This window comes from Falco rusticolus, chromosome 2 (genome assembly GCF_015220075.1).
Source record: "Falco rusticolus isolate bFalRus1 chromosome 2, bFalRus1.pri, whole genome shotgun sequence".
NCBI lineage: Eukaryota > Metazoa > Chordata > Aves > Falconiformes > Falconidae > Falco > Falco rusticolus.
The window spans coordinates 96,164,358-96,185,333 of NC_051188.1; the positions used below are offsets into that span (position 1 = coordinate 96,164,358).

The 20,976-nt window shown below is 43.2% G+C and overlaps 1 long non-coding RNA gene across 5 annotated transcripts; it reads right to left on the bottom strand.

Annotated features, from left to right (window-relative positions):
- Window positions 1-12,412: 12,412 nt before the first annotated feature.
- LOC119143790 lies at window positions 12,413-17,343 on the bottom strand. 5 transcript variants are annotated; one of them, XR_005102804.1, is made up of 3 exons: window positions 17,088-17,343; window positions 16,289-16,402; window positions 12,413-15,611 (listed from the first exon to the last, which is right to left on the bottom strand). It is a non-coding gene; the product is annotated as an uncharacterized LOC119143790 (long non-coding RNA). The 5 variants fall into 5 exon arrangements; XR_005102807.1 differs by having other exon boundaries at window positions 12,413-13,821; window positions 15,470-16,402; XR_005102805.1 differs by having other exon boundaries at window positions 12,413-12,862; window positions 13,718-16,402.
- Window positions 17,344-20,976: the final 3,633 nt, after the last annotated feature.

Genomic DNA, 20,976 nt, shown 5'->3' on the forward strand with positions numbered 1-20,976 from the left:
GCACCGGCCCTTTCCCCCGGCCCGGCCCGGGCCTGCGGGGCTGGAGGGAAGCGGCGGGGCCCGGTCGGGCGGCCGCACCCCGCGCCGCGGAAGCCGGGCCCAAACCCAGACACGTCGGCTACGGAGTGAGGGCGGCAGCCCTCCGCCCCGGGCCCGGGCCGGGGGAAGGTGGCTGAGGCCCCACCGAGGCCCGTCCTGTCCCGCCCCGGGGCCTGTGCTCTGCCACGGCCCGCTGGGAACGGCGGGGAGGCGGGGGGGCGCAGGGAAGGGGGAGCCATGGCCGGCCTTCTCGCCGGGTCATGCATCCCTCAGCGCCCACCCGAAAAGCCTTGGGAGCGCTGAGCAACCTGGATGCGCATAGGGACGTGGGGAAGGGACGGGTGTCCGCTGCAGAGCCACTAAAGGTGATGGAGGAGAGGTGTCACAGCGACCGTGCTGTCCCGACGCTTGGATAATGGTTGGTGGAAAACTATACATCCACCTTGCTGGACACCTCAGCTCAGTCCCCTAATTTCACCCTGCAGAGCAGAAAGCAGCTGTGTCTGGTTTGACCTGAGCCTGCAAGGCAGAGTTCCAGCTACCACCTAGAATTAAATTCCCCAAAACTTAGTTAAAACAGGGTTAAAGTTGGCCTGTTGTACTTTATGCCTTTCCAGGACGCTGACTTCAGCAAAATCTTTGGAAATAAAGAGTTAAGGTAATGCAGGCAAAGCTTCTGAAAACTAGGAAAGGAGTTAATATATTCTCAAACAACCTGAACTCAGCCCCCTGAAACTGGCAATACCCTGCCAGGGATTATATTGCAATTCCAATTATGTTCCACTTGCATTCACCATTTTAAGTTACAGCTCTATGAACATTAATTGCTGCAGTGTGCTTATAAAGGCAGGAAAATAGAGGACTTTTGCTCCTGGCTTCTTAGGCCATTCTCTCTTCTCCTCACCCCATTAGTTATCAAGGAACAGATATAGATAAGGTGGCAGATCAGGTGTTTTACCTATGTTTCAAAAGGTTATTTCAATAGTAGTAGGCTGGAGTCTTCTTACCAGGGCTATTGTCAGCAGTGAGGTGTGACAGGAGAGTAATATGTGGGTTTAGGGATGATTTCATACCAAAAGATTTCATACCAAAGCAGGGTATGAAACTCCGAGGGCAATGGTGAAGTAGGTGAAAAATGTGGTGAAGGTGTAAAATTTAGCAAATGCAACATTGTAGACCTGATCTTCAAACACACAACAGCTTATGTTTGGATCAGCATCTTTCAATGGAGAGTTTGCTTCAGCAAACTCCTGGGTGTTAGGCTGTCTCATGTGGCCCCAGGAGTTCAGCATATCTCCAGGAGGAAGGTGCTGCTTGTGTGTTACAGATGTTTCTGAGGCATATTTCAGAGAACAGAGTTGAGGCACAGTACAAACTCTCTTTTTCAGTGGTTGCAAGTTCCATTATGTTAAGTATGTCTTCCAGGTTTTCACAGGTTTTATTTAGCAGAGGCAGGCATTCTCAAATTTTCCACGTCTATGGATTTTCTAGTTAAAAAAACCAAACCAAACCAAAACAAAAAACTGTCCACTGTGCACCACAGCTCAGCTCTCCCTTCATTGCTTTTAATGTCCTTGCAGCAATTACCTTAGCACAATGTCTGCACAGCACAGCACCATGCCAAGACACTGGACTAGTTCATAATACCTGGAAGCAGTAGAGCCAGGTTGCTATAATAATCCACCAAGGCTAATTAGCCCTGCAGAGGATACGTGCAGCATCACCCTCCAACATGGGCTGGTTCTTCCTCATCAGTCCCCAGAGTCCCAAGAGAGCGTCAAGCTTCAGTGAAGAACCTGTAGCTGAAGGTTGCAGAAACATTGTAATACTGACCGTGGAGGCAGTAAAAAGATTTCAAATGCGTGTGGGGAGCTCAGCACAGAAGTGAGCAAGAGGGGAAACAGCAGGACTGAGCGTGGAATACTTCATTCAGCTCATAGCCCTTCAACTAAATTCTTGTCTTAACTTTGGCAAATTGCTCCAGGTTAGCACCAGAAAAGGACTTGGCTGGACTGTAGTTTCTCAGGCAGAATTATGATGCACATGTTCTGTGTAAAACATGAGCTGTATGTCCAGTGTGGCCTAGATCTCATGGATTCATTATAAGTGCAGTTGAGGATGTATATGCTACTACATAAAGGACAGGTCCAAGATTTTCAGGTGCACTGTGGCTACTTCTGCAACTGGCAGCTTACATCTCCCTAAATCTTGAACAAACATAAAAAAAAAAAGAAATCCTTAGATTCTGCCTGGGCAAAGTTTGCAGGCTAAATGTGAGAATATCTCCTAAAACCCTCAGATTTAAAATTGTCCTAGGCTTTTGATCTAATTTTTAGGCTGTCTGTATCTAGAAAAATCTTTAGCTTCAATTAGGAGCTGAAGCTTCTTAAATGCTCGTGAATTAAGGTGTTGAAAAACCTGATTCCAAGAGTCCAGCCAGCTGTGCACAGAGCTGCCTACAGTACCAGTAGGAAATGACAGGGCTAGCAGTTGCCTCATGAGAATAGAAACTCCCTCTGTCTGCAGCATGCTCATGCCAAAATGCCAGGCAGGAACTCTCAATTATTTTTCAGACCAGAATGGTACCCTTCCTCGGATGTTACCTCATCCTTCTGCCTGTTCCTTTGGAGGAAATGAACAAAGCATTCAGAAGCCAAGGATTATTGTTGAGTAACACAAAAAGGCAAAAAGAGAATAACCTGAAAAAGTCACTGTAGTTTTTATGCCAAAGCACTAATTTGCAATGCGTTTTGTGCCATCCTTCCCCCACAATGAAACTCTCCTGACCCTGCATTGCCGCTTTTCCCTTTTATTTTCTGTCCTCTTCGATGTCTGTTATGCTTCAAGGTGGTAAAGGGAAAGAGAGGGATGGAGAACCTGATGCAACACAGCATATCTCTGGTTTGGTTTGCAGAAAGAAACCCCTCTGCCAAACTAAGATGACCGGCATAGTATGGAACAGGTGATAAATAGAAGATTTCAACTTAAAAGAGACAGAAGTCTGCCACAGGAAATTAAATGCTTTCAGCACACATTAATCAGTCTGCACAAATGCAAATATATCATATTTCTTATAAAGATTTATCTACATAAATTTACATTAGTCCTTTGTCTCACCTGTATCTTCTCCACATATATATAGTAGACATCTCAATTCTCATGTATTTCACACACCTTCATTCCACACCTGTTTTCCTTTCCTTCCATTTTTTTCCACCCACAAACATTGCTCACACATTCACTCATTCCTCAGTCACACCTATTCCCATTAACTCGAAATTACATAAGCAGCTTCTGTTTGTGTACCCTCCCGTGCCATCTTCAGTGTTTATAACCACAGATTCTACCTACACATCTTCCCTGTTATACATGCTTCTACACCCAGGTCTGTAATAGATACCAGAACATTTTCCATAGAAAATGTAGGTAACACTTCCCACTGTAAGTTGTAGATAACAAGTTCCAGCTTTCCTACTGTCCATAGGAGAAGCCCTTAATTCTGCATAAAAATCCCAGCCTCATTTTAGCACTCTACTTCTTTCTCATGATTCCTGGAAAATGGCAGCCAGTCAGAACTGTTATCTCATTGTGTAGAATAACAACTCCATTCTCATCTTCTAGTTGTGAGTACTTATTTGCAATTTATTTCCCATTTCCTAGATCTTCCAACCTGTGTGGGACCTTGATAATGTCTTCACACCTAACTAAAAACTGTCGCTTCTCTGTGATCATAGATGTCATCTGGAATGGCAGAGCAAAGGCTCCTTTGTCACCACTGTCCTGACGCTATCACACTCATCCTGCAAACTGGGGCTTGCTACTTTTCCTGTATCTAACAGAATAAAATCATAAGAGACCGGGACGTATTTTCTCATTAGCTCTGTCCCTTCAGGGCTTTTCTATTCATCACACATACAGATATATGTAAAAATATAAATATAAATTAGAGATAGAGAGGGCCTAGAGATATATATGTACACACATACATGTTCACATACACACAGAAAGGCATCTTGTAAGGCCCATCTCTCCAAACCAAATAAATCTGCACACTGCGTATGACAACCTATTAGCTGGCTGAATCGCTCTGTTCCTGAGAAATCTGTCTCAGGGATGGATCTCCTTGGGCTGCCGTACAGAGATTTAAGCATCCTCCAGCATGGTGGAAACTGTGCTGGCTGCCCCGCTTTTGCAGCCGCAAGCTGGTGTGGCATCTGAAGTTCTTTCAGAGGGTTGCTGGGCAAAGAAGAGATTTGACACTTGAGTTTAAGTATGTGGAACAAGGTGGGACATTGTCCCTTTTGTAGGGGTAGCGATTGAGATGTTATGGAAGAGGAACTGGACAAGCACCAATCCCTGTGGATTACATAGGGGTTCAGGGGTGGTGTAATACCTGACACAGAGATACGGTATGTAGTAGGAAAGGTGATCAACAGTCATCCACTGCAGCGGAACTGAGGAGTAGCGAACCCTCAAACCCTCACTTGCTGTCAGCAGCCAAGAGCAGGGCTCCAGGAACAGATCATCTGTTGATGATCATTCTCTGGCACAGCTATAGCTGTGAAGGGTGCCAGGAAGCAAAGCAGACATGTAAAATCCCTGAGGACTTTCAGGGTGGGAGACAGAGTAGAGAGCTGTGTCTGTGTACACGTGACGGAAGCAAGTCTTTCTCTTTACACACCGAGCAGGCCTGATAAGATACTCTTCCTGAGGCAGGGTATTTCCACATAGAAAACAGACAGAAAATCCCAAATCAGTGGGAAAAAAACCAGAGGATAAATCTGAATCTAACATGAAGCATAACTGAAAGATTTCACAAACAAGAGTGTTTTATCAGGAGGCATTTATGTAGGGGAAGATTTATTCATTCTGCAACAACAACTCCATCTGAGAAATGCTGAAGCAATCCTACAAGCCTTTTGTATTCATGGGTATTTGCCCCCCTGCTTCTTTTCTTCGTAGTAATTCCAATTAAATGGACCATGGAAGGTCTGTAGTTACAGTCTTTGGGTCAGTAATCCACATCCAGCCAAGGAAATAAATAATAACAAGCTATTGTGTGCTTCACTTCCTGGTAGGGAAGTAACATTACGAGTTGCATTGCCATAGTGCGTAGTATGCATACATGACACGTGAGGTAGTTGGCAAAGAGGACAGTACATCTGGGCACATGAAGAGAATAGTCTCTTACGGTATTTTTGGTTCAAGTGTTAAGGCTGTGGTTAGCTTTTGAATGGATCCGATTCAAGCCCTTAGATACTCACTGCAAAGAAACGTATACATAACTATTTGTTCTCATATCATTATGCCCACAAAACACTGAAATATGTATATAGTGTGCTTGTATAACGCACATTTGAAATTCTGTAGCATACCAAAATTCTTCCTTTATGACACTGATTTAATACGCAGTCTATAGGTAGAATTATCGAACAGAAAGTTTTGAAGAAACCAAATTATGTAGAAATAGTAAGATATGACACTCCTCTAGGCTTCGCAGCTTACAAACAGAAAAGTTAGAAAATATAGAAAATTTAGATATTAAATAACTGTAGCAATAGATTTAAATATCAATCAATTCCCCTTAGAGTGCAGGCCCACTTACATCCAGCTTGCATACCCCTTTCTAATCCTCCATGTCACAGCACCTACTCATTTCTCTCTCAAAGGCCTGAGATAAAGGCTGTGTGAGTTTCTCTTCACCATTCCCAATACAATGTTTCACGCTGAATCAGCGGTCAGTAGTACTTGCTTCAAACAGTGTAAGTGCTTGTACTCAGGAAATCCCACCGAACCTGTTTCCCTGGACAAATCCCATTCTTCATGGTACACCCCAGCTTGCCAACCATTTCAATGCCCAGCCTCAGCATTTTATCTATCAAAACATCAGCATTTTATCTATCAAAACATTTAGGATATTTATAATCATGAAAAGTGTTTTGGGGTTTTTTCCCTCATAGACACACAAGAAATGTTTCATGTGCCTTCCTGTGGTACATTCTGTCCCAGTGAACTTTCAAGTCTGAAGCTCATCATGAAGTGTTGTGCATAAATTGCACAACATGTAAAAATTTAGATTTCTAAAATTCTCTGAAGGGATCTGCTGAGTCATCAAGCTAGTTTAGTCAAAGCAAAGCTCCTGCTCTAACATCCCACTGCAGGGCTTGAGAGAGTAGGGGGTAGTTACTCCAGTCGGCTCTCTCATCTCTATCTTCACTGTGAATACTCACCCACTTACTCTGTTTGCAAACTTAAGCCTGTTTCACTTAAGTGCTTTCCCAGACAACTATAAATAGGCTCTTGGAAGTGGTAATTAAGTCAGGACCACATTCACTCACAGGAATTTAACAGCTTCTCCTGGCAGAATACAATTGTTTTTTCCTCCTCCATCCAGGTCTTTGCAATTGGCCACAGAGGACCTGGAACGCTTTAACGGTACAAACCATTTGCAGTATGATTGTATACTGGCACGATATTATTCCTTTTCCTTCATTATTCATGCTGCTATTAATTTTTATTAAAAAAATAATGTTAAGAAACAGATTCAGTCTGAGCTCAGACTTGTCATGAGCCCAAAATAAAACAGGATGGTGGAAGAAAGGGTGGAGCTGACCAGGAGGGCCCAAGGACTGGGCGACAAGACGGTGGGTGCTGGGGAGAACCTGTGCAGATGTGAGCAGAGACAGCTGTGAACTCCAGCGTACAAAAATATATTTCAACTTACTGTGATTATAATTTAAGGCTTATTGTACTATATTTACCCCGCATTATACTAGCGTCAGTGACTGCAATGACATTCTTGTGTTACTTGCGTCATTGTGACAAGTTGCTGTAAGGCAACTTCTCTAAAAAAAAACATTTGTTGACATCAGCTGGATTTTTTTTTTCAAATGTTGGTTAAATTAAACTTGGGGGAAAAAGGTTAATCTTCTGGAGTTTTGTTTCACTTTATACTTAAAGTAAGGGAGATTTATTTGTCCTATTGGCTTTTACAAAGAACCCTCTCGTACCAGCATGCTTTCATATGCCCGATGACCACAGCCCACCACATTTCAGCCCCAGCAGGGCATGTTTTTTTGCCTCCTGGCCTTAAAGCCATGGCATGTGCTATGACGCCCCATGGTGAGGAGGCCCCCTCCTTGCTGCCGCTGCTGTGTGCTGCTCGGACAGGGTGCTTGGCGGAAGGACGGAAGACTGGTATGTGTCTTGTGTTGATATGAACGACGATAAATGTATTCACTCTCCTGCATAAAGCTTTTGAAGAGAGAACTTTCTAGATAAATTACCATATATAGGCTTTCTGCAGGATTCCCCAGCACACTCGCTCAGTGACTCCCAATTACTTCAACAACAGTGTAGTGCTTGTTCTCACATTGACATCACTGGAGAGATATTTATTCCAACACATGATGTTTGCTGTGCAGAATATGCCCAATTTTGTTTTACAAAAGCACATTATTGCAGCTGATTTTTTATTTTCATCCAAAGATGTATTGTCTGTGGTATTGCATACTCTTAGGGAAAGAAACAACACAAAACAACCCTCCACAACCCCCTTTTTTTTCCATCTAAAGAAACATGCCAGTTCACATGTATTCCAGTAAGTATATGTTCCAGTTTGGTAATACAAGAATAATACTGGCAATGCATATTGTGATTTGGATACTGGAAACATGCTACGAAATCTGTATGATGAGAATGATTGTACCAAGTCACACCAAAGTCCACCCAGCCCGGTACTGTATTTCTAATGGTGGCCACTACCAGCTGCCCAGAAGACTGTAAGGACAAATCAAGCATACAGTGACATTTTTTCAAGAACCATCTTCCAATCGCCAGCAAATAGAAACTCAGGGTGTTCTGGCCCAGAGCTGTTATCCTTGTATTCAGCAGCTCTCAAGGGATTTTCTTTACTGAATTCATCCAGTTGTTTTAGCAGCCACAACATACATGGCAAAGATCTTTATCCATGCACTTTGAGAAGTACTACCTTTTGTTTTGAACCTTCATGCTATCACCAGTTGACGCTTCCTATCTGTTGTGCTAAAGGAAACTGATTATTCTGTCTTCTCCATGCAGATGTATCATATCCCTCCTCCATCCTTGCCGTGACGTAGTTTTTTGTGATTATCTCCAGCCTTATGGAGGAAGAAATCTCTTCATTTTGCTCAACTTGGAATGAAGTGATCATTGCTCCTCATTCACCATGATGACTGACCAACATATTAGACAAAAGGGTTGGATAATAGTTCCCACTGGTCTGTCCTTTCTGAAATGAAGGCAAAAATACAATTAAATGGTTTATTTTGTCCTTTGGTGAATTTTACCACATGCAGTGGATGTGCATGGAAGTGCTGAATCTCAGAACCCCCAAAAGCTATACCAGTTCAGAAAAGAAAAATTCGTTACAGCATTCCCCAGTATGCCTGGATCAGAAAAAAACATCCATAGTACTATTACATTAATGTTATAGGAGTATTACTTTCATAACCAGAATAGTTCCTACTATATAGCAGTCATTGATATTTATTCAGGGATTTTTTTCTTTTTTTTTCCTTGGGTTTTGTTTCCTTTTTACTTTTTTCTGGCCAGCACTGTGAACCCAGCTGGATGAATATTGTTCTTTTAAGTCAACAACACCCTCAGAAATCAAGTCAATATTTTATTGTGGTGAACAGATCATTGCTAGATGCAGGATATATGCAAAGAATTTCTAACTTCTTTTATTTCTAATGTTCAAAAGAGAAAAATAAAAATAAGCAAAATTAGTTTGATGATTGTAATTTTTGTCCTCCGTCATCCCCCAGTGAACACTGCCTAGGCAAATTACGTAGGCAGAAGACTTCTAAGGACTCTGAGAGCTTTTAAAGTTCAGATATACTCAAGTTCTTGTTAAGTTTACATTAAAGTTACCATTTAAACTGACTCCCAGAGATTATTTTTTTTAAATATAGCTGCATTAATACTCAGTGGGTCACATACAATATTAAGGAAAGTTTAAATGATCATTTGGCTGCTTAGAATTTCTTCCAGTTTAAAAACATCTAATTAGTTTTTTTTAATTTAATTCTAAGATCTCTCACCCCTTTAAAATCAAACTTGTAAAATCAGGGCTCTTTTCCTTTATTTTACCTTTACTACAGGAAAATCTGCAAGTTTCTGTAATGCCTAGTATTGTAAACACCATATTGCTATACTTGGTATAGCAATAATACAGCCAAAAGAAAAGCATATGCTGAGCTCACTATATTGAATTAAGATCAGTATCCAGCGGTGTACTTCTGTCACTAAACAGAGCAATCTGGCACAAAGTTAAAAAGCTAGGATTTTATTCATTACTTGACCCAACACCTCAGCTGCACAGAATGCCAAGGTCAGTACCCTCAGAATAGTTTGATGCTGGGGAGATCCGTGCTGAGTTACTCCTTTTGTCATACCAATATACTGCTGAAGATTTGGTCTGGCTCCAAGCAGAGCAAGCGTCTCTTCTGTGCTCCTCCAGAAAAGTAAACATGTTTTCCTCTCTATTGACTTTACCAGCAAGGTAGGCATCTCACTTTGGAAGCTCTGGATTTTTATATCCAAGTTACACACTTCGAATTGCCTGAAGCAGATAATGAAGATACCATCCTTTAGTAATATTTGTTATACATGGCTGCCCATCATCCCGAAGAATGAAAAATTTTGTGGCAAAGGCAGGGCTGCAAACCCAGTTCTCTGGGGTGGGAGGCAGCTGATTTAATCACCAGACTTTCTCTTTGCACAGCGTCTTGCCTCATTCACTAAACACTTCCAGCCTGTGGCATGCAAAAATGAAAAATGCCAAGTTCTGTCAAAACCAAAGCTGAAAGGTTTAAAATGACACTAAGTATGGAGCTGAAGAGACCTTCCTGGATGACCAGCACGACTGCCTGGTGCCACTGACATTAGACTCTGCAGGTCCAAGGGCTGCGTGTGTTTCCTTTGTAAACTCTGACACTGGGAATGCCAGAGGGAAATTTCCAGGGGGGAAAGTTGAGAGATGCTGCTTTTTCCTTTTAGCAGTTGCCAGTATCCTGCAGATACCCAGCTGAAAGACGGAAAGGGGGTTGCCATGCCCAGCTTCCAGACCTGGATGTCCTGAAGAGGTAAGCTGCCTACTGAACCACTCTTTGGTTTGTAGGTCTCAGGCACCACTTCTGCCAATCACTGACATAACTGGGCAAAAACAAATCTGCAGGCTGTGAAATGTTTCATGGAATTGCATCAACACAAAAACCAAACCAAACCAAACCCGCAACCAAACAGTACGTGTGATGTGCCTCAAGTCTGGTGAGCCATAATTTTCATCTATGCCCGAATTGAAAATTATGGATTATACTAATTCAACCTCATTATCAGATCTGATAGAACAATAGAGAGGTCATGGGGTTGGGGGGGGGGGGGTGTAAGAAAAGAAAGCATTACATTTACAGTGTTATTCAGAATGCGATAATTGTGTGCATGAAAGCTCTGGCAGCGCATTTGATCTCCCTGTTGCCATCCAGCTGGCATACATTATTAGTATGTGCTTTTCTATGACCACCAGCTCGGCTGAAGTTCTGGTCAGCATATTTAGGATGTCCTATACTCTTCTGAATATAAGAAAATCTAGAAAATGAGCAATGAGCGTTTCATGTGGTGTTCTCTTTTCCACTGTGAGATTCCTGACTGTGGTTTCTTTTTTTGCTGTGGCTGTCAACATTATGAAGAAGTTTTAGGACCTCAGTGCAGAAAATATGCTCCTTGAAGCGTATGTCAGTAGTATACTTCAGGGCTGAAATAGTAGAATTTTTCTTTTGGCTGGAAAAACTTACAAATGACATTTCTCTTTTCTCAGAGGTTATTTCAATACTTTATTTTTTTCTGTAAGACAGTCTGTATATGAACTAGGCTAGTAACAGCTAATTTTCCTGCTATCAATACCCTTTGGGAGTATCAATTTATTAGAAGTAAAATGTCATATAATCCTCCCTCCCAACACCACCATTATTTATGACTAATCTATTAATAGGTTCTATAACTTGGTTTTATTAACAAAAGATACGACTGCATATTTGGTAGTAACTCTCTTGATATCAAGGCAAAAAGCCACGAGATTAGAATCATATTTTCTCAAAAATGCTTTCTAACAATAGATAGAATTCACACCAAAGAACATCTTGCTAAGAATAGACGGAATTATTGTGTAAAAATGCTTCATGCACAATGGAAAAAATTCCAGTAATTTTGGCTCAGAGGCCATAACAATTTGTGACAAAAAGAAAATGATGCTGTCACAAGCACAGAAAAATGTTTTAGCTCTGCTAGCGTGCTGCTTGATTGCTCACCCCAGCTAAGCATTTCACTGTCTTTTGGAAGAACTTAACCTTTTTAAAAATTTGCCACTTTTAGGTTGTTGTCTATCTCCTATATTAAAAATGTAGTTGTCACTACCATATGTGAATGCAAATTGAGATTGCTTTTTCATTAGATCATTGGGTTTTTGAATGTTTCATCCCAGTATAACTTGTCTTGAAAAGGAGTGCTTCAGTAGTGTCTTCAAAGCTAGCTCACTAATCCTCAGAACACGATTTGATACCCGCACGTCTGACTGCAGTTAGACTTGCCAGTGCGCTCACTGCGTATTACGCTAATACTGTATCACACTTCCCTTATACATGTTTTTCTTGACTTTTCAAGCTCCTCCTTCAGCAGAAGAGGATCCTACCATTCTTAAATGCTAGCCCATGATTAGCATGATTAGCAACAGCAGCTTCTTCATCCTCATTTTTAGCATCCCACTTACACCTGAAAGAAAAGTCCAGTGTCTTTAGAGCTATGCTGTGTTTTTCAAGAGACATGAATCACACCATCGCAATTACCATGAGAAAGGACAGTCTGTCATTAGGGTGTGGTCAACATATGTGAAATGTGCATGTTTCACATCATATGAGCACATAACTTGAACATATCACTCCTCGAGGCAGGTGTTACAGCCTAACCAAAGCAAACAGGCTCACCTCCAGCTCAAGCGATGCCACGGTGAATGAAGCAGCCAGTAGTGAGAGCCCAACTACTCACACTGTGCAGAACGGCCATGCTCCCTGCTGCTGCATGTCCCCCCTTCCCTTTGCCTTGTGCCCCACAGGCAAGGTGAGGAACCAAAAACCGGGAAGCTCCACTGGGGCTGTGACAGCAGGACCGGAGCTGCAAGCTTCGGGGCCCAGACGGTTAATCTCCTTCTCAGTGTGTACTTGGTGGGTCCGCACATTGAAAGTGGGGAGGCCTGACTTTCATTTAATACGTCTGTGCTCTGCCAAAGCAGCTAAATGTAAAATGTCCCCGTGTACCCCATTTAGAGAAGTCTACTGTAGAAGAATTGATACCTTTTATTAATACATTCTCATTTAGATGTATTTAAATGCTTGGTTAATTTTAATTTTGGACTTGTCTACCCATAAATTTGAAATATCTAATGAAACCTGTTCCTGGCAGTTCAGACTAAATGTGGAGGTCTGGCTTTAGGCAGGGCCGTGGCATCAGAAGTCCTGCTATGTTATACAGCTGACAGGAAGGTTAAATTTAAAGCCATTCTGGAGGGCACACCTTCAGGAGACAGCTTAATTCTCTCCTTTTTCACAAATCATTGTAATCTTTTTCCATGCAAATTACTTGGCCTTCAGTATCTTCTCTCATCCTGTGTGAAAAGCACTCGTGCATTCCAAAATCTTTTGAGAGTCATATGTGGAAGCTGAATTTCCCTCCCAGAGTTTGGAGCTTCAACCTTTGCTTCCTCTATTAACCACAAAATGCAGAACTGCCTCTTTAAAAAGAAAAAAAACAAGTTAGTGAGCATAGCTTGCTGTGATTTTTATGTTCTTTCACATTTTCCTGCCACACTTCCTTTATTGTTGTCTGTCATTAGGTTAATTGTAATTTCATCTGGCTTAGACATCTGTCATTTTGTTTATCTTTTCTGTACCATACATACCAACAGCACAGCGTAAGTAACAACAGTAGAAGAGTGTTTATGTTAATAACAACAAGCATACAAGGAATTGTTCTATGTCAGGTGCTATCTTACAGCATCCCATTAAAAGAACAGATTACCAGTGAACACTAAACACCTGTTTTTTTACATTCTTTAGTAAATGACTAATGTTTACATACAAAGAGAAGGTGATCTCAATTGCAAGCAGTAGCAGCTGGCAATCCCACTGCCAAATCCTTGCAAATGTTAGCCAGTTAGCAAAACCAACAGTTTTCTGTTCATGAACTCCAACTGTCAGTTTTATTTGTTCGCAGCTAACGGAAATATTACCTATGTATATAGGATTGCTAGCCAAAGACCTTCCCACAGCTGGTTGCTGGCACCAAGTATGCCCCATGGATCAGTACCTGAGGTGGCGTGATGACAGGATTTATCTTGATAGAAGACTTCACAGGTTATCAGAGAAAGAGTAGAAAGATCCTGTATGTAAGCAAGGTGAAGCCACACAGGGTCCTAGAGGAGGAACAAACCCTATTTCCTGCCTGGCTGGGATGGAGGGCAGGCGGAAAGGAGGAGGAAAGGAGATACTTCCATTGTTTACAACAGAATAGAAATTCCAGCTCGCAGACACTGAGAGGCAGAGGCCTGAAAAGACGTAATGACATTCCTTCTGCCTCACGTGCTCACCTCCAACTGGTCTTTGAGAATCATTTCCATAAATACCTTCCAGGAGGAGAAGCTGAAAAGTATTCCTTATGCACGGAACATGAGCGTCTGAACAACACACATTTCTGGAGGGAAGAACATTTAATTGACATGAAAATCAAGGTAGCACACTACACTGTATTCAACATACACCTCTAGTTTGGAGGTAAACAAATTTTCCATATTCCTACCCAAGCAATGCCAGAGGCAGAGGTCTGATTCGTGAACCAAAGCCTCCAATTTGTCAGCTCCTGGTACTGCAAGTTAAAAGCCAGCACAATAACCAAAAGAGAAACCAGCTATCTTTTCAAAGGAAATCACTTCTATTACAAGGAAACATTCAGAAGTCTTTATGAAAGCCAAGTAGACAAGCTGATTCTTGCAGCAGCACTGAAGTAAAAACCAATGCATTAATTATTATCATTATATACATGCCAATTAAATGTAAACCAATTTAATTACTAATATTGATTGTGGGGTTTTATTTCCTGATTGTAAGAAAATAAAGTCTTTTGAATGTGTTTGCAGTATCGATCACAGTCTTACAAATCGTTCAATAGGAACTTTACTTGTTCATATCCAGGAAGTTGCTCGCTCACAGGACATGTATTTTGGTAACCGACCCATAACTGAAAATTATGAGCAAAGAATGTAGGTTGTACCTGTTTCATGGTTCTGTCGTTTTAATTCAGCATTTCATATTATATGTTTTGTCATCTTTCATATAATTGTATTTACTGAAAGCTGCCTATACATAGGTCTAAAATATTTTTCCAGAATTAATGTTACTTCAAGTTCCTCCTTTCCATCTCAATCTGTTTTGGAACGCAGACCAAGTCTGAAAATTTCCAGCCAGAAAAAATGTTTATGCTACTAGGCAGGGCACAATACATACCTATGTATATGCAAACACTCCCCTTGCTGCACAGCACTGCCATTTCTTTCCAGCTTTGTAGATCTTTATTAGAAAGTCGATTTATGGATAATGCTTATCTAAATGAGAGCTGTCATGACAGCATCTGAGTTAAATTAGGTGTAGCACCATTCATTTTCTGGGCAGTATAAGTCCTGCATAGCTAGTTTTTGCCTTCTGTTTTGTATTAACTATCAATGTTACCTGCCAAGGAGTTTCCCTTATTGAAACCAGTTGAATTTTCAGTTTTTCATTTGGATAAAACCCTGAAAGCTGGAATGGAAGGAAAGTTAAAGACTTAGGTGTCCAATACTGACTTCCAGTCAAAGAATAAAAAAGAAGAATCTGGTCAAAAGCAGTTGAGCACCAATCACCCTTAAATCTTTTGAAAAAATCCCAGCCCTGTGTGTTTGAATGTAGTGTACTATGCTGCTAGCCTCCTCTCCCAGCTTCCTTAAATCAGTGTGGAATGACACCAGCTCAAGTAGCACACGTTTAAATGGTAGAGCAAAGGGCAACTTATTACCTGTCTTTGATAGTTATGTCTGCACAGTTGTGTTCCCTTAGTTCTGTAATATCTAATTATATAAATCCTTCTGAATGTTTATCATAGAGTTTCAAGTGGATGTCATACTCTGCTACCCAGATACTTTAATACTTTTAAACAGCCTTAAAAGTAGAGAGGATATTCAAAAATCATGTGTTTCCTACCTGGTCAAGGCTCTTCCTAGTTGTGTCTGTGAGAGAACCACAAGTTATTTTTAAATAAAGAGCTTTATTTTTTTCTTTCTATAAATTCTCCAAAGGAAGGAAGTCTTTACCAGAAGGCTCCACAGGTTGGTTTCCTTTTACTGGCATAAGAAATGTCATTTGATGGTTTGCCTTGAAACTGAATCCAAACGTCAGTGCCTGTCCAGGCCCTCCTCCAGACTGACTTATCCACCAAAATAAAATGTGAACAACCTGAAACATTTGTAAGAGTTTGGCATGTGATACACAGTGTGTTTCTCGGGACACAGTTTTTGTAATGTCTGCTTTCCTGAACTGCCAGAGATGTGGCAGCGCTGTGGACGGCAGATTACCAAAAAATGTCAAACACCAGTAAAATTAAAGAGACAAAGGAGGAAAACCTCTCCAGCAGTAGGAAACTGAGGTCTTCAGAAGACAAAGATCGTCCTTCTGCCTTAAAAACTGAAAAAAAGTCTTTCACAATAATCTTAATTATTTTTGCCACAGTAGTATCATTTAATCATAACAAGAAGAGCTGCTGTAAAAGAACCATATCCTTTGTAGCTACATCAATAAATTATTGTGCAAGTGACTCTTCCAGCCCAGGCTGCAGTAGACAAGAGTGGTCTAGCATGTTGCCATACTCAAGTGCAGTTTCCAGGAAAATTAAAACAGGACTATGGTATGGTGCTGTTCCTGCACTAGGCCTGTGCCTCTAAACTTCATTGCCAGTGTAAACAAAGCAGAAATTTTGTTATACATAAACTTAATTAATGTAAATATAAATTTAATAAACATACATTAAACATTATATCTAAATTTAACTCTGCCCTCTGATAGACACATAGAGCAGTACCTTCTCTTCTAATATGGAAATCTGCATTTTTCAAGTAACACTAACATCCTCTTACCACACCAGAGTAGCACCATGCAGCGTGGGAACAGCGCGAGCACCCCAGGGGGGCTCCAGCTCATTACAGCACGCCAGCATCGCAGGGTTCAGCAAGCTCCGGGGTCTGCGTTCTCTGTAACGGGATTCAGATGAGTTTCTGAAATTGGTTTTCTGGAAATTCTAGAACTTCAGAGCCAGTGGAATAGGACAAAATTTATCGGTGTGTCAGAAAAAAACCTGTTAAGGAAGCAGGGGCACCTTTATTCCCTTTCCTGCAAATCCTAAATTTGGCCTCAAGAAACACTTTGTGAACATCAGTAGTAAAAGATGTCGCTGTATTCAAAAGAAAAAAAATACAGCTGAAGTTTGTTAAACTATGTAATGTTTTGCAGGAAAAATAGTTTACTGAATAAATACAACTAATATACATCGCACTATACGCAAACAACACGAGGGATGAGGAGGGGGGGGAAGGTACTAATGAAATGACAGGTATTGTGAGAAAAAGGGCCGAAGGGATGTAGGGGCTTTATCGCACCTGTCGTGCACCCAGGGCGGCGCCTTGGCCACGCACCCCCCGAGCCACAGCGCTGCAGGTCACCGGGGCACCCGCCTCTCCCGCACGGCTGCGGCGGGGGTCCCTCAGCCGCCCTACGAGCCTCCCCTGGCCGGGCAAGTCCTCCGGCCCCCCGGAGCACCGGGGAGCGGCAACCCCTGAGGAAGAGCCCGGGGTGGGACCCCCCGGCGCCGCTCGCTCTCCGCATGGAGCATCCCCCTCCCCTGCCGCCCAGAGCCGGCCCCGGCGGCCGTGTGCCCACCTGGGTGCCAGCCTCCCTCCACCGCTCTCCAGCTGGCCCGAAGACACGGCTGCTTTGCTTCCCGTGTGGGCTCTGCTGGTTCGCCAGGCCTGGGACAGGGAGAACGAACCCACCGCAGGGCTCCCCGCGGTGCGCGCTGCAGCTTCAGGGCTTGCTTAAGGTGCCTGCCGCGGGGGGGGGTACGGGCAGGGCCGCCTGCCCACAGCCTGCCTCGCCGGGCGGGGAGTGCCCAGCGCCGCGCTGCCGCCGGGGGGGGGCTGCCGCCGGTGGGGGGCGCTGCCGCCGGGAGGGGGCGCTGCCGCCGGGAGGGGGCGCTGCCGCCTGGGGGGGGCGCTGCCGCCAGCCGCTGCCCCGGGAGCGGGCGGCCCGGCCCGGTGCGGCGCAGGGCCCGGGCGCCCTCTGGCGGCACCGCGGCGCTGGACCCACCTCCAAGGCGCCGGGAGGTGGCCGCGCCCCCGCCCCCGCACCGGGGTTTTTGGGGGACGGGAAGGGGGCAATAAGCCATGTGGCCCCGCCAGCGGGCTCAGTGCCGTGCCGAGGCCACGTTAGCGACCCGCTGCGCTCAGAGACCTGTCGACTGAAGCGGGGGCCGCTGAGGATCCCGCGAGCCCCTGGCATTTACACTACATCCCCTCCACAGGCTTCCCTCCCAGACCTATTTTTCCTGAACATCTCCCTACACATGGCTTGACGCTGCTTGAAGGAAGGCTTTGCTTTCTCCGCCGTAGACCCCCCCTCAAAGGCCACCCTAGGGTGCCCCGGGCCACCCCCTGCCTTGTTTCACAGGCAATGCTGCGGGCCGGCTGCCCCCACCGCCACTGCTCGCACAAAGCCCCGCATGCCAGGGCAGCCTTGGACTCTGCGGCTGCTGCTGCTCCTGCCTTGTTTCTGCTTTGGCTCATCCTTTGTGACCATGAGTGTGGTTATTGTTCCAAACAGAAGTGCCGTACGGAAGGAATTGTGGGTTCACTGCGAATTGTGGGTTCACTGCCACCGTCAGCTCCCAGACAAACCCTGGAGGGACATCCCAAACAAACAAACCAACCCACCCTCCTGGAAGTTCCTTTGTGGGAGGAAGAAGACCCAGGGGGTGAGTTTTGGGAAATCTTTGTCACATTAACACTTTTGCTTTGCCTCAGAGTATGTTGGGACCACATGGGACGTGAGATAACCAGGAGTAGGTGCAAAACTTCCAGATGTAGGCATGCACAGCTGAGAGCAATGGCCATCTGCTGGAGTCACAGCATCACGGTGCGTGAAGGAGATGTTGATGGGCCACATGGGAGCTCTGAGGTGCTGTCACAACCTGCAGAGAACTGCAGCCCTGAGTGTCTACCAGTGTGGGTGGTCAAAGCCAAACTCCAAACCCTCTGCATTCAGATAACAGGAGTGAGATGCTGATGGGATCACAGGAGTGTGAGATGCTGATGGGATCATGACACTTTTGCTTTCTGTGGCTGCCTGAGGGTGAATCCCTTTTAAAGGCATAACCACGCTCACCAACAGAATTGCGACACCCACTGCCTCTCAGAAAACATAGGGTATATCATCTGGTACATATTTAGTGACTCTTCTGATTTAGCTTTCTCAAAAATTAAGCAAGATTACACTTACCAAAACCTCTCTGCAATACAAAACAATGGTGCTATTCATATATGACGTGTATGACTTTGCACTGACCCACACATTTACAATAACATGTGCCATGTTCAGGGTATGTCAGGGTAATTACTCATGTGTCCTGGTGCCCACCTGCTGAACTCCCAGCTGGTTTTCTTAGTGAATCATTGGCAGGTGCGTACGTCCCCTCCCAAGTTCATTTAAAGGCAAGAAAATGGAGTTCTAAACGTACCTCTTTTTCCTTTATTATGAAGACCAGGCTCGTGACTTGGCTGCAAAAACAAGTAAGCAGGTACAATGCACTCACAGCCATGCTGCCTAAGGTTCCTTGTGTCCTCTTCTCCAGCCTCCTTGCACATGCACTTGGGGCACCCTGAAGAAACCACAGAATCATACTGGCAATGCACAAAACCACTGTAGGACAATCCCTTTCCAGACAGACAAAGATTATTATTAAATTTTTCTAATCCTTGCACATTCTGAAAGGTGAGAATAAACACAGATTTGTGGTTGTGGACATATACATGCGTTAATCCATGGAAAGTAAAGCTAGCCTAAAAACCTGCAAATATTTGACATGGCCATTGTGGACAATATTTCCCTATCCCAGTCTTGGCGAGTTCACTCATTTGATGACATTTCTCAGATTTGCAGTCCTTGCTTCTAAAGAACACTAGTTTCTTGTGCCTTTAAATGTAGGATTTGCTTACTTTTATCCGGTGCCATGACAAATTTAGGCATCATTCTGCTTCCCAAAGTGTGGGACATTAAGAGGTAGAAAGTCTGCACATGAACCAAACATCATCAAGAAAACAAACACCTAGCCTTTCTTTCACTTTTTAAGACCTTTTTAAATGAATAACTTGACAGAGAAGGCAGCAGCTGAAAATAAGTACCAGCTGTGGAGCTAAACAATTCCTCACATCACTATAGCTTATGACTTTGTCAATCAATAATAATATATTATTTTCAAAGACAATTTAATGAGATGCTGAGTCTAAAATGTAAAATACCACCATCCATTAACTTTAATGATGTAAAGGCATTCAGTCTTCTAGTGTTTGTACATGCCCAGAGGTATCAGATTGGAATTTGGTGAGGTCAGGCCAAGTGTGGCCTCAATAGGGGATAATATCCTGCAGGAAACAGTAGGAGACACAGCACTCACTAGAGGACACCCAAAGCTAATTTCTCGTCGCAATTATACAGGTGCAACACCTGTGTTACAAGTGACAGGATTTGCTTACCCACACTGTAGATATATTTGAGTGTGTAATGTAAAGACCTTTAATAAAAGCAACAGGTAAGAGGCCAAAACTTTTTAAAGCCTTTGAACAACACATGAGGTGCCATTCCATCTTCTGCCAAGCACGGATATCCTTCACTTTGTTATTCGATTTCCAGAGATTTTATGCAACTCCTGTTTTAAAGATGCAATTTGAAACTGGCTAGCCAAACTAAAGGTAAAGATTTTCTACATTAATTGCTGAAACATCCATGATAGCCCTTACATATGTACAATTTTGCTATGGAAGATATCTGACAGCAATATGAGAGAGCTTGGTCTCAGGTTTTTGTTGCAACAGTTGTTTTGAAAATGCGAGATACTTCACACAGACAGTCCCAGAGCAACTATCAGTAACAAATACTTTCTCTGAGCACCATGAGTCAATTGATAACCCAGAGCTACAAGGAGGACTGGTTTGTTACGAGTCGAGAGAAAGTTGTTGTTGTTGTTGTTGTTGTTGTTGTTGTTTGCTAGAGCGCCAACCCCCAAATTTAGACTATTTTTTTTTTATTGGTAGGTTGTACCCTCTAAAAAAAAAGTGCCAAAGATTGTGAAGATCCCCCTTAAGAATGGCATAACAGGAAAAATGAAATCAATATAAACATCATTCCCAGCTTCCTGAGGAGGAACCCTCCTCCTGGGCTGGAAAAGAATTTGAATTCAGGAGAAAAAAAATGCCCTGATTTTTAACTACTAATTGAACTGGAGATTAATGGCATTAAAACAGCACTGCTGGCAATGGTGTTTAGAATTCCTCTCACTAGACAAAATGAAATATATTTCTGAAAATCTTTGTCGGAGGTGTTCCACAGAACAAAGAAGCCCAAGCATATCGCTGCCATCTCCATGGCAGCAGCTAGCACAGGGTAGTTTAGGTTGGCAGTAATTTCTGTAGAAGCAAGAGGATTACAACACAAATGACAAAAACTTTTGTAAGAGTTCTTTCAAATAATGTGAAGCTTTCCAGAGTCTGAACCATAA